Raw genomic sequence first — 13,137 nt, 5'->3', positions numbered from 1 at the left:
CTCTTCCTATTGATAGTGAGTCTGTGGTGATGACAATTTTCAACTTCTTTCATATATATACCGAGGTCGAGTCCTAAGTCATGGCAACAATTTTTTTCTCGCGAACAGGAGACAACACAGAAAATCTAAGATATGCATTTGGAAATGTACGGTATGTACTTGCGTATGATGGTGTATGTAAACAACAGTGTGGGTCTAAGCATGCCCCTAAGTTCGGTGTGTGAGTGAGAGCGTCACAAAATGGAAGTCAACAAGCAGGAGCAACGACCATATATTAAAATAGCAGTTCTCTGCATTAGGTGTGTGACTATGATCTAATCCCGGAAGTCAAGAAGCCATTACGTGGACAACGGTTTGCTAACAAAGAGGACATTGTAACGGCATTTCACAGGGAGGTGTCACACGTTAGTGATACACATGCAGCGAATGGTATTCAGCGCCTGCCCCACCACTGGCAACACACTTTCACTGGGGTGATTATTTCAAAGGTCTGTAACCAGTGGAGACCTGTCCTTGTCTTGTGTATTTGCTGTCTATACCAAAATAAAACAATGTTTACCAATGGCCTGTGTTCTGTCACTTTCCTACAAGAATCTCCTGAAGTCAGAATTTGTCTTCAGGCACTATGCATAAGTACATGCCCTATATTTCCAAATGCACATCTTAGATTTTCCGTATTGTCTCCAGTCTGTGAGGGAAAAAAAATATTTGCCATGACTTATGACTCGACCCTCGTATATATTGAAACAGGAATACCCTGCGAGCATTCGCGTTCATGTATTTCTTGAGAAGAACACGCTAACACCCGACTGTAAGGATTCAAAATGATCGCCGAGCGCACGGGCATCGTGGGTGACAGCATGCAAGGAAGCGCTGCTACAGAGTGCCAGCCAAGGCCAAGTGACGTCACACCGAAAGTTCTTTTTGATTCTATGGCATTTCATCAAGAACGGAAAGTTAAATCGTAATTTTGAGAATGTCACCTTGTAGGCCTGGACAACAAATGCTACTACGCAACATTACATTAAAATGGACGGAAGGATGGCCGAGATAGGAATTTTTTTTTGAAGCTCAAATTTCCAGTCTCGCTGTCCGACCTTGAGTAATATAAGGGGGTTGCCAGCCTCAACGAGATCAGAGTGTGTCAGTGTGTCACAGTACTTCGTCATGAACCAGTCGTTTCGCTGATGTGATACAGTTCGTTACTCTGTCTGGCTAAGGACCGGGGTTTGAATGTACGTAATACGAGTGTTGAAAGCCTTCTCTGTGGACTCTAACTTCGCGTGTAAGCGAAAGCTTATTCACTGATAATATCGGTCTGTCGAGCCGAGTAACATTATTTCGTTTCGTGAATTGTGTAACTGAAGAGATTGTACAGTAATCACTTGATATTTTGAAACTGTGCTTGAAGGACTTAGGGCATAAAGACTGTGCTTTAGCTGTTTCCTTTACAAGAGACTGTGTTAGGATATTTTGTGAAATTGTGCCCTAGTAAAAGTACTATTCTTTTCATAGACAGTGTTATTTGTTTCATAAAGGACAGTGACAAACTTTCTTTTTCACCCCGTGAAAAAACAGTGTCAACATTTTCTTTTCATAAGACTGTGCCAACCTTCATTTTCAAAAGACTGTGTTAATTCACTTCGCATAACCGTGCTAACATGAGACTGTGCCGATATTTTCTTTCAAAGACTGTGCTGATTCGTGAAATATGGTGCCTTTATTTCCTTTCAAGGGACTATGTTAATTCCCCTCATAAAGTGTGTGTCTACATTTACGTGTAGTATTGTGCCTCAGTGGAAAATTTACCTCTGAGAAATTACGTGATTTTTGTTAAGACTGAGTCGTAACAGAATTTGGTTCTCTTTCACAAGACTGTGTCATAAACTACTTCTTTCTGTCTTCACAGAAGCTTTAATTTATTTCTATGCGTGTGTGTGTGTGCTAGAACATTGCATGTACTCTTTACAAACAGTGCAGAGACTGTGTCCGAAGGACTTAATTTATTTTCTTTTGCACTGAGATTAAGTGAAGTGGTAAACCATCGTATCTCGGAAAGCTCCAGATTATTTTCATTGCCTATCACTTTAAGTTCAGTAGTGACTATTGCACGAACAATATTAATCATTCTCACAGAACTGTGATTTTGAATTCATCTTTTTTTTTTTTTCAAATGTGCGTCCAGTACCATTTATAGTGGAACTTATTCGGCCAGTAAACAGTGTTCCGCCATAATTTGCAGTGTAGTGCAGTAGAGAAGTGTCGTATCAGATTCCATTGACATTCTGTGCGAAAGTTTTACATTTCTCTGCTCCTTTCATGGGACTTAGTGGAATACAAAACTCAACAACTATTCCACGCTGCACTATTATCAGACGACCGCCCCAGGTTCGAGTCTCCTTCAACATCAAGGGCTAACAACTGCCGTGGGACGCCGCCGATGCCGACAACGTGGGACGCCACCTTCTCCACATCTTCGAGGACATTCAAACTATTCGTCTGTAAAAGGTGATATAATTTCTATGCATTTTTTGAATAAACTGCAAGTTTCACTTTAAATATGAACTAATTTCACTACCCTTCTCTCGTACTCTCTAAAGCATGAACTGTACACGCCATGGCGTTATCCATGCTCTCCACAAAACTGAAGTACGGGAGTTCCTGTTTCAATATATGCAGAGCGCACTCATGAACTGAAAGAATTTTGTGAATTTGTTGATGTAAATTACCTGCAACTTTTAAATCACTGCAGAACTAGGTGGTTTAACATTGCATCCTGCAGTAGAGAGGATCCTGAAAAATTGTACCCAGCTCTGAAATCCTACTTCCTTTCTCAGGATAGGAAGTCTGTGCCTTCACCAGTTACGAACTTCCTTCGAAAATGACTCTTCAGAGTTCCATCTCTTGCTTCATTCCTCAACAATGCACATTTTTCACTATAAAATTTTGTCATTTGAGAAAGAAAAGAATTAATTGCAGAAGTACTTAAACTATTAGAATCTTTTCAATCTTCACTGAAAGATAGACTTGAAAGTCAATTCATCCTCTTAAAGGCGGACAAAAGTTGAAAACATTTTCAAAAGATGGTCTGGAATAATAAATGCAAGATATTTATGGAGGAGAATGTAACTTATTTCTATGAAACTTACTTTGAGTACTTGGATAAATGGATGCATCCTATGGAAGAATTCAAGTGTTTCAAATGATTGAAGCTTTAAATCATTAAGGACCTCAGCTTTGAGGATATTGTACAATGTCTTCAGTATCTACAGTCAAAGGGTATAGAAATAGATGATTCAAAATTGTTCAACCAGTTCTGAAGTTTAGCAGAATATTCCAAAGCATGTTCCACCAATCAACACTATAAAAGTACAATATCAAATTTTAATAATCAAATACCAGTTTAGGTTCACTTGGAACAATCTTCAACTCAAAAATACATGAAATAAGAATATTTAGACAGACACACATTACAAGTAAACGTACATCATCTTCTTCTTAATGTGCCATCTTCTAGCGAAGGTTGGCGGTCAACATGGCAATCCTGAATTTGGATGCAGCGACACGGAACAGAGACATCGTGTCCAACCCATACCAGTCTACGAGGTTCTTCATCCTTAGAGTTCGTCGTCTACCAGGACTCTTACATGTAATTAATCTCATAATAGAACCATATTGAGGACAATATATTAAAATTATAAAATCCTTTTATTAACAACCACCTACTCAATACAATACATTACTCATTGAATTATAAAATAATCATGAGGTGTCTTACGTCCTTCTATTCTTCCTTGTATAACAAGCTGCAGAATTCTGTACTTATCATTCCGCATTATATGGCCAAAGTATTCCAACTTCCACCTTTTAATGATCAGCATGACTTCAGTCTTCTTTCCAAGTCGATCCAATACCTCGGAATTCCGGATTCTGTCTGTCCACGAAATGCGAAGCATCCGTCTGTACACCCACATTTTGAATGCTTCCAGTCTTTTACAGAGGGCCTGAGTAAGTGTCCAGCCTTCCATTCCATGAAGTAACGTGGGAAAGATGTAGGCACGGACCAGACGGAGCCTTAGGTTCAGTTGTAGGTTGCGGTTGTTGAGCAGTTTCTTCATGTGCATGAAGATGCTTCTCGCATGTTCAATGCAGACCCGTATTTCTTGGCTGCAGTCCCATTTCTGTTTCAGGTAACATCCTAGATACTGGTATTGGTGAATCCTAGCGATCGGTTCATTGTCGGGAGTGAGCTGCACGTGGACGTCTTGCTGTTTACTGACGACCATGAACTGGGTTTTCTAAATGTTTATCTTCAGTCCTCTGTTGTTGCAAGCAACATTCACTTTGTCTAATAATACTTGAAAGTCTTCTGCGTTGTCTGGTAGCAATACCGTGTCGTCAGCATAACGGAGATTGTTTAGAAGTTCCCCGTCGATATGATATGATTAAAACATTTGTTTCACTAATATAGTGTTTGTCTTTAAAATTAACTTTCTTATTATTAGAAATATGTTATAAAACTGTCTGTTCAATTCAACTGAACAAGTTAATCTTAAAATATTATGTCACTCTTATAGTGACACAAGTGTAATAAACTGATATAACTTGTAAACAATATTCTTTAATCCATGGGTAAATAATGCAACTATTGAGCTCGAATAATAATTGTTAGTATTATTTTTATGATTTTTTAAAATGATTATTATTATTATTACTTGTGATGCACGGCTATGAAGTGTTTACATCCACTTATTAGTATTAGTATCATTATTATTTATGATCGCATTGTTTGTGAGGTTATGTCCTGAAGAAAAAGAAGTTAAAGAGATTACACGGTAATAGTCAACAGTCGTTGTATTGTTATTGATTATTGTCGCTCCTCATATTCAAATATTGCATTGTTGGCTAAGTTGTGAACAAAGGATGTAGTGTAGTCAAGTAAATAAAAATAAAAATCAGCTGATCTTGTATTCCATTCATTAGTACTTCTAAGTAGGTAGTTAAAGTATCCGTAATTTATATTTCGCTCCCTCGATCTTTCAGTATTTATGAGCGGTTAGCTAATAATAATAAAGTTCATATATCCCAGTAATTGCAGTTCAAGTCCCTGGAGTAGTAGTAGTAGTAGTAGTTTTGATAGAAATATTTGAGAAATTACTGTAGACAACCTTGTATTTTTCAGTAGGCCTAATTAAGGACACTTTTATTCTCCGTCCCGTGGAGTAGGGAAAATAATAGTAATCCACCAGCTGTAATAATCACATAACCACATTTCAGTAGAATTGTAGAATTGTAGTGAAGATAAGGTATAATATATTAGATAGTATAGTGACATACGGTACGGTTCCGTAATTAGGATACGTCTGAAAGTAGTTTAACATTACTGTAGTGTACTGTACAGTAGTATACGAGTAATATCCTATTAGAATTTAGTGTGATTATTTTATTATTGTAAAATATTTGTGTAGTACTGGTGTAGTAGAGGTATCCGTAGAAACTCTTACTAAAATACTGTTGTTGTAATTAGAATAGGCTTAATTGCAGTTTGGAATTGTGTAGTTCTTGTGTAGGCTATTACTTTCGATATTCAGTAATTAACAGCGGTTTTTATCCTGTCAGGGGTTGTAGGATAAAAATATAGAGCACGACTAAGTAGTATTGTAGTGTAGTCGTATATTAATTACCTTATTGTTGTGTACTATCCCAGACAATATATCCCTCCGTTCATTTATTTTTTTCAAATAAGTTATTTTATTTTTAATTTCATTTTTTCCCCCCCGTAAAGAATGGCTAAGGAGCGCGAGTGTAGTTTCTGTGGGTGTGGCGAGGCATTGAGGGGTATGAGGGAGGAGTTGGAAAGTTTGAGGGAGATAATTAGGATTCTCACAGAAGACAGGAAGGAAGATAGGACTCCCTCAAACAATGTACAGGTTACAGTAGGTGTACAAGAGGGAGGGGAAGGAAAGGGAGGAGTTGTAGAAGACAGGTGGTCTAATGTTCTAAGGGGAAGGAGATTGCAGGCTAAGAGCTCTATTCAGGATCAGAATTCAGGACAGGTGTCTGTGCAAAATCGGTACGAGTCACTCCAGGTAGAACAACAGAGGGAAGATGAGGGACAGGGAACTGTTGCTGAGATGTGTGGAAGTAGGAGGAAGGGAAAAGGTAGGAAAGGAAAATGTAGAGTAGATGATAGGAAAAGACAGGTGGAACAGGGTCATGGGAAGGAGAAAAGGGAGGAGGAAGTAGCTTCTGCAGTTATCAGGAAAGATAGGGCTGACCAGGAGGGGAGGGGATCAAACGAGGTGGGTAGGGTTGAGGCTCTGGTCATGGGAGATTCCATCGTTAGACACGTGGGGAAAGTGTGTGGAGGAAAGGGTACCAGGGTAGAGTGTTATCTAGGAATTAGGTTGAGGCAGATGTTGAGGAAAGTAGAAGAGAGGGAGGAGGGGAAGGAGAAGGTGGTAGTGTTTCACGTTGGTACCAACAATGTAAGGCAAGCTGATGTAAGTACCAACATAGTTGGAGATGTGTGGGATCTGGTAAATGCAGCACGGGTGAAGTTTAAGAAAGCGGAGATTGTTATTAGTGGAATACTGTGTAGAAGGGATACTGACTGGAGGGTGATTGGGGATTTAAATGAGACTATGGAGTGGGTATGTGGGAAACTGGGAGTGAAATTTCTAGATCCTAATGGGTGGGTAGGAGATAGGGATCTGCACTCAGATGGCCTTCATTTAAACCGCAGTGGTACGTATAAGTTAGGAAATTTGTTTGGAAGGGTAATAGGGAGGTACATTCAGGGAAACGGGATGGCCTAGGGAGCGGTGATAAGGGAACAGGGAACTGGAAATCAAGTAGGGATGACATAAAATTGTTAGTGTTGAACTGTAGAAGTATTGTAAGGAAAGGAATAGAATTAATTTAATAGATATTCACCAGATATTGTAATAGGAGTTGAATCATGGCTGAGAAATGATATAATGGATGCAGAAATTTTCTCACGGCACTGGAGTGTGTATCGTAGAGATAGGATAGGAAGGGTGGGAGGCGGAGTGTTCATTCTGGTGAAAGAAGAATTTGTAAGCTACGAAAAAGTTAAAGATGAGACACATGAAATTCTAGGTGTAAGGCTCATTTCTAAAGATAATAGGCAACTAGATATATTTGAAGTGTACAGATCGGGAAAGGGTAGCACTGACGCGGATTCGGAATTATTTGATAGGATAGTCAGCTATGTGGGAAACGACATGGAAAGAAATGTGATTGTAGCGGGAGATCTGAATTTGCCAGATGTCAATTGGGAAGGAAATGCGAACGACAGGAAGCATGACCAACAAATGGCAAATAAGTTAATATGGGAAGGACAGCTGATTCAGAAAGTGATGGAACCAACCAGAGGGAAAAATATCCTGGATGTCGTGCTGATAAAACCAGATGAGCTCCATAGGGAAACTGAAGTAATAGATGGTATTAGTGATCATGAAGCTGTTTTTGTGGTAGTTAAAAATAAATGTGATAGAAAGGAAGGTCTTAAAAGTAGGACTGTTAGGCAGTACCATATGGCTGATAAAGCAGGCATGAGGCAGTTTCTAAAAAGTAACTATGATCGGTGGAAAACGGTAAATAAAAATGTAAACTGACTCTGGGATGGGTTTAAAGAAATTGTTGAGGAATGCGAAAACAGGTTTGTACCATTAAGGGTGGTAAGGAATGGTAAAGACCCACCTTATTATAATAGAGAAATAAAGAGACTAAGAAGGAGGTGCAGACTGGAAAGAAATAGAGTTAGAAATGGCTGTGGAAGTAAGGAGAAATTGAAGGAACTTACTAGAAAATTGAATCTAGCAAAGAAGGCAGCTAAGGATAATATGATGGCAAGCATAATTGGCAGTCATACGAATTTTAGTGAAAAATGGAAGGGTATGTATAGGTATTTTAAGGCAGAAACAGGTTCCAAGAAGGACATTCCAGGAATAATTAATGAACAAGGGGAGTGTGTATGTGAGGATCTTCAAAAGGCAGAAATATTCAGTCAGCAGTATGTAAAGATTGTTGGTTACAAGGATAATGTCGAGATAGAGGAGGAGACTAAGGCCAAAGAAGTAATAAAATTGACATATGATAACAATGACATTTACAATAAGAAACTAGAAAAGCGACTGGAATTGATCAGATTTCTGGGGATATACTAAAGACAATGGGTTGGGATATAGTACCATATCTGAAGTACTTATTTGATTATTGTTTGGTCGGAGGAGCTATACCAGATGAATGGAGAGTTGCTATAGTTGCCTCTGTGTATAAAAGAAAGGGTGATAGACATAAAGCTGAAAATTACAGGCCAGTAAGTCCTAGTTCGTGAACCATGGGCAACGGCTGAGTGGCCTATTAAGTGGTCCTGAGAGTCGGGATACCGGTTGCTATGGAATGGGAGTGGGCATCTCGGACATATTCTGAGTCGTGGCCTTCCTTGTGCTCAGGCGGCTAGGACTATACAATTCACCGGTGGTCCATAACCCGTTATAACCCCATTTATATTGGTATTATAAATTTACTCATTCAGGACAAATATTTCAGATTCCCTATGGGAATCAACATCTATATCATCTGATGGCCAAGCAGGCATCAATTTCTAGTGATGAGACAAAGTCTCTTAGTGCATTGGCACTGCCGGTGGCTCCAGTTAGCCTACGCAGTGGCCTCCACGGTATGCACTAGCCAGCGTATTGGTAGGTGTGCTAGGTACCAACTGATGAGCCCACCCTAGCACACGAGGGCGAAACGCTGGCAACCAAGAATGAGTTAGCTGGAAAATTTATAATGTCCAATAACGGACCATTTATATTGGTATTATAAGTGGTACGTTCCGGGCTGTCAGCGGAGAGATGGCGTGGAATGACATTAGTAGACAAATAAGTTTGAATGGCGTTTATAAAAGTAGGAAAGATCACAATATGAAGATAAAGTTGGAATTCAAGAGGAAAAACTGGGGCAAATATTCATTTATAGGAAGGGGAGTTAGGGATTGGAATAACTTACCGAGAGAGATGTTAAATAAATTTCCAATTTCTTTGAAATCATTTCGGAAAAGACTAGGAAAACAACAAATAGGGAATCTGCCACCTGGGCGACTGCCCTAAATGCAGATCAGTATTGATTGATTGATTGAAGATGTGCTGTATATATATTCATATGAGTTCAGTTAATGTAAGAACTTGTAATTAATAGTATATCACTTATTATTACCTGTATATATGATGTATAATCCACGGTAACATTGTGCAACACACTGCAACATCCAGAATAACGTATCTTTGACACTAGAGGGTTTTAGAATGTTCTTTACATTATAACTATGTTATTCAGCACTCTAGAATTTTGCATAAGACCAATTTCATGTTTTAATCCGTATTGAACTTACTACTAGTATTTTCAATTCCTTTATTATCCACTCAATTCAATACATGAAATGTTTGTCTCTAAAGGGACATTACAATACAAACATTAAATGGGACATGTTTCGCTCGCTATATCGAACATCTTCAGCCATTTTTTATATGATTTTCTTAAGGTCGAGTCATACATTAAACCTTAATTTACAATAATTCTGTTCATTGAAAATAGGGGGAAAAAAACCTAACGATGCAACTGAAATAAAAAGCCCATTAACAGAACAATTGCCAAAATTGCTACAAGCTTTTAAATCAAATATCAGTAAAATTTCAAAAACTTTTAACCGTAAACCTTCCAATAAGTCAACAAATGTAACTCCCACCACAATCCCTTCCCCTACTCCATCTACTCGCCCTCCTCACATCACGCCAATGCCCAACACTCCACCCATAGCCCTTTCTCTTTCCCCTTCACAAGCTAACCTAGTATCCAACACCTCGCCCACTATTCCCTCACCTACGCCCCTTACTTGGCCTCCTCACATTACGCCAATGACCATTGCTCCGCTCATAGCACTTTCTCCTTCTCCACCTACTTGCCCTCCATCACACCCACCTCATTCATATAACACAAGAAGTAAAAACACGATGACAAATAGTCTCAGTACTGCAACAAGCACAACTAAACAAAAAAGCGTGAAACAAAGGGGTGAGCAATATTCCAGCTTCAATGTTCTGATAACACCACTTACAAACTATTACAATCTGAATAATCTTTTGTTACAGACACATTCATCCACAATGTTGCAGTATACAACACATCACATCTACGTACAATTATTGGTGCTAAGAGGTTTTTGAAGCACTGGCTGTCATTAACGTCTTGCTCCTCGTATTGTATGTGTGACGTCTTGGTGGAGGGGAGTGGGCCTGTGATTGGCGCATAGGAAGGAGTTGTGTGTATTGGAGGGAGAACAGGGGCGTGATAAATTGAACGGCTTAGTGGGGGTGCTTGAAGAGGTTGTTTTGAGGACGTCAACTAATCTTCTGTCTTTCAGATTTAACTTGTTGAACAAAATTATTAACTGTTCATAAAGAGGGCTTCAGTTGTCTATTGGATCATTTAAGTTTTTATTACTATTGTATTTTTGGTCCAAGAAAATGTACAAATTTTTGAACTGTCATGAGTCTGCCTTTATCTAGTCTTCTTAAAATTTGGAGATCTTGTTCAATTGTGGTGAAACTGTGTCCTGTGTCCTTCATATGGATGCTCATGGCTGAGTGTTTGTTGTGTTTCTGGGCATTAAAATGTTCTGCATATCTAGTTGTCAAGCTTCTTCCGGTTTGACCGATGTACGGACTACTGCACTCAGCGCATTTCAGTCTGTAAATGCCGGAACCCGAAAATTTATTGTTGTCCGAGTTTATCTTGTTGTGGTTGAAGAATAACTTTTGATTTGAATTTTGGGTCTTAAAGGCTATCTTAATATCATGTTTCCTTAAAGGGGTAGCGATTTGATGTACGATGGGATAGGTAAAGGTTGTGTACTTTGATTTTTTTTTCCATTGGGGAGAGGTTCGTGGTCAATTTCAATTTCACTTTATTGATTATTTTATGTATGATTGAGGGATTACAATTACATTACAATTACCAGGACCTTAAACAATTTCAATTTACAAATTTACAGAAAACCTTCGTTCACTCCTACAACCATAAAACAAAATTCTCTTTACCCACAGTCACACAAACAAGCCTCATTTTACAGCTTAGTGTACAGAGTGCTAAAAATTCCCATGGCAACCACCAACTTGAAAAAAGAAATAAATACCATAAAAGAAATAGCTATTTTCAACGGATACAATCCCTCAATCATATATAAAATAATCAATAAAAATAATCAATAAAGTGAAATTGAAATTGACCACGAACCTCTCCCCAATGGAGAAAAACAAATCAAAGTATGCAATCTTTACCTATACTAATCCCATCATACATCAAATTGCTACCCCTTTAAGGAAACGTGATATTAAGATAGCCTTTAAGACCCAAAATTCAAATCAAAAGTTATTCTTCAACCACAACAAGATAAACTATGACAACAATAAATTTTCGGGTTCCGGCATTTACAGACTGAAATGCGCTGAGTGCAATAGTTCATACATTGGTCAAACCGGAAGAAGCTTGACAACTAGATATGCAGAATATTTTAATGCCCAGAAACACAACAAACACTCAGCCATGAGCATCCATATGAAGGACACAGGACACAGTTTCACCACAATCGAACAAGATCTCCAAATTTTAAAAAGACTAGATAAAAGCAGACTCATGGCCGAGTTCAAAAATTTGTACATCTTGGACCAAAAATACAATAGTAATAAAAACTTCAATGATCCAATAGACAACTGAAGCCCTCTTTATGAACAATTAATAATTTCGTTCAACAAGTTAAATCTGAAACACAAAAGATAAGTTGACGTCCTCAAAACAACCTCTTCAAGCACCCCCACTAAGCCGTTCAATTTATCAAGCCCCTGTTCTCCCTACAATACACACAACTCCTTCCCATGTGCCAATCACACGCCCACAGCCCCGCCTTATCAGGTACACTCCCCTCCACCAAGACGTCACACGTACAATACGAGGAGCAAGACGTTAGTGACAGCCAGTGCTTCAAAAACCTCTTAGCAATAAGGTAACAGCCCAACAACACTTAAGGTAAGTTTTTAACTTCACAGTCTCAATTCTCCAACGCATTCATTCTTTCTCTTTTTTCCCGTCATTTCACTCAACTAATTAAGGACTTATCCTTCCTTTCAGATTTTCACATACGTAAGACAGCTCAACATTAATTACATCGGACAACGTTTTGACTGTCGCCCATTCAACCAATAAAACTGAAACCCCATACTTCAACAACCTAAACACATGGAGGAACTTAAAAACACTAGTCAATGGGAAGATTTAACGACATTTCAACTGCCCTCATTCAAGCCATTATTTTTACTGTTGTTCAACATGGTTCGTTTTGAATCAAATATCAACTGTTGTTTACATGCACTAGGCACTCAGTCTTCAAAGAGAGTGTCCAACGGTGATGATTAGCCCATGGATACTTCGACGAACTAATAATTAGTCAACATAAACATCCAAGTTGAATTACGACGAAATGCAACATTTTTACATGAGCTGATCATAAATCACATACAAAATTTCACATCTTGAAGCCATTTCTGATTAGACTGCACCAGGACCATAATATTGAGGACTGGAGTAAATTTTTTTTCCCCATGAAATTTAATACAAATTTGGAATGATTTTTTCCACATTATTTTACAATGTAAAATATACATACAGTAAATTGCAATTATATGTATTCTGCATTCATTCTCAACATTTGTACATACATTTTAAACTGTCTTCGAACTTAGCACCAAATAAAACTTTAACTACCATTATTGTCAATACTGTACATAGGACGGCCTTGTTTTGAGTGAAAATTCACCATCGTGTTCACTAGTGTAATATTTTTTAATTAATTTTGATATTTTGTTAATGATAAGATCTTGTAAATGTTTTTTAATGTATTCACACAGGTAACATATTTTTATAATTTCCAACCAGACGCCTGGTAGAATTTTGAGGTATATGATATGACTGATGATGCCCCACAGAAGGGGCGAAACATGTCTCAACGATTTTTAATGATGTTTAACTAATATGTAAATATCTTGTACTGTATTG

General features: G+C 38.2%; 1 protein-coding gene across 4 annotated transcripts in view; it reads right to left on the bottom strand.

Moving 5' to 3' along the window:
• LOC136863185 (uncharacterized) overlaps positions 1 to 13,137 on the bottom strand; it is a 185,985-nt gene that overhangs the window by 45,840 nt on the left and 127,008 nt on the right. The window lies entirely within an intron of this gene.

The sequence above is a fragment of the Anabrus simplex genome, chromosome 2 (genome assembly GCF_040414725.1).
Source record: "Anabrus simplex isolate iqAnaSimp1 chromosome 2, ASM4041472v1, whole genome shotgun sequence".
NCBI classification, from domain to species: domain Eukaryota; kingdom Metazoa; phylum Arthropoda; class Insecta; order Orthoptera; family Tettigoniidae; genus Anabrus; species Anabrus simplex.
The sequence above is the reverse complement of the archived record's forward strand: the minus strand, read 5'-3'. Positions and strand labels throughout refer to the sequence as shown.